At 30.3% G+C, this 1,279-nt stretch overlaps 1 non-coding gene across 1 annotated transcript; it reads right to left on the bottom strand.

Moving 5' to 3' along the window:
- Positions 1-886: 886 nt before the first annotated feature.
- On the bottom strand, positions 887-994 carry LOC126029228 (U6 spliceosomal RNA). Its single transcript, XR_007502871.1, has one exon. It is a non-coding gene; the product is annotated as a U6 spliceosomal RNA (small nuclear RNA).
- Between the last annotated feature and the right edge of the window lie 285 nt (positions 995-1,279).

Raw genomic sequence — 1,279 nt, 5'->3', positions numbered from 1 at the left:
GGCAGGACACTAATTTCAGCCTAACTTTTACTTCAACCAAACTGGATTCGGAACTAGTCTGCATACTCTCAACTCAACAAGCCAGAAAGATTACTAATTTCTTTTCTCTTCTTAAGGATCTTTAATTTTGTCAAAACACTACTATTGACTACTGGGGAAAAAAAGGTTTTACCTACTTAGATAATTATCTGGTTCTTATTGTGAAATATCCCTGGATTTTATTTGTTCTAAAGTCTTTCACTTAGCAAATTATACTGACTCAGCTATGGATTCTAAGCTATTGCCAGTTATATTACTGTAATGCTCTCTTCAGGATCATACAAAAAGTGATATGATGTGCACTTATCAAATCTGATAAGAATCTTATAGGTGTTAAATATCATTATATGTTTCAACTGTTATTTTTATAATTCAATAAATCACAATTCATTATTCATACAGTTATATTTAATAATTATCATATTATATTTATGTTACTTATACTTAATTGTTATATTTAATTATAGTATGTTTAATTTTATACTTTGTTGTTTATTAGAATTATAATAATTTTCATTAATCATACCCAATTTCTAGATTATCTATTTTTGTAAATATATTCAAATTTCAATTATTAAAGTTTTCAAATTTGATAAGACTTTAGTAGTGCCAATAAGCGATTTCATAAGAACCTGATAAGATCTAATCAAACCTATTAGGTTCTTATCAAACTTAAAACCTCTAGTAAAGTAGTATACCACATCATTACATTCTAGTTAAGATAATTATTAGTGTGCATCTTTGGGTAATCTAAATAATTTGTAAAGTTCAGTTTTCTCACAGATAAACTTGGAGTTAATCAGTAGTTTAAGTGAGACAAGGGCCTACAAGGTTCTCATCAAGTGTGAGGGATCTATTCCCAAATTTGAATTAATCTTGTCATTCTTGCGCAGGGGCCATGCTAATCTTCTCTGTATCATTCCAATTTTAGTACGTGTGTTGCCGAAGCAAGTACTGAAGTCAATCTTGTTTAGTCTTAAACACTTTCTGTAGATCAACTTTGGGCTGTTAATTTTTCATATCTATGCAAAAGAGATTATGCTATTTATTCAGTAGGGATATTGACAAGAGTTCAAGACCAAGTATGGACCACCAATCAGTTCATGTGGTACATCCTTGGGTAGTTAATGAAAATTATTTCCCTCACACAAACATTTAGGACACCTGTGGCATAACTAGTAGCAGACTAAGTGACATGTGCTCTAAGTCAATTATGTGTAAGTGAACGTGTATTCGAGAT

This window comes from Suncus etruscus, chromosome 14 (assembly GCF_024139225.1).
Source record: "Suncus etruscus isolate mSunEtr1 chromosome 14, mSunEtr1.pri.cur, whole genome shotgun sequence".
NCBI classification, from domain to species: Eukaryota; Metazoa; Chordata; class Mammalia; order Eulipotyphla; family Soricidae; genus Suncus; species Suncus etruscus.
This window is presented reverse-complemented; position numbering and strand designations above follow the sequence as displayed.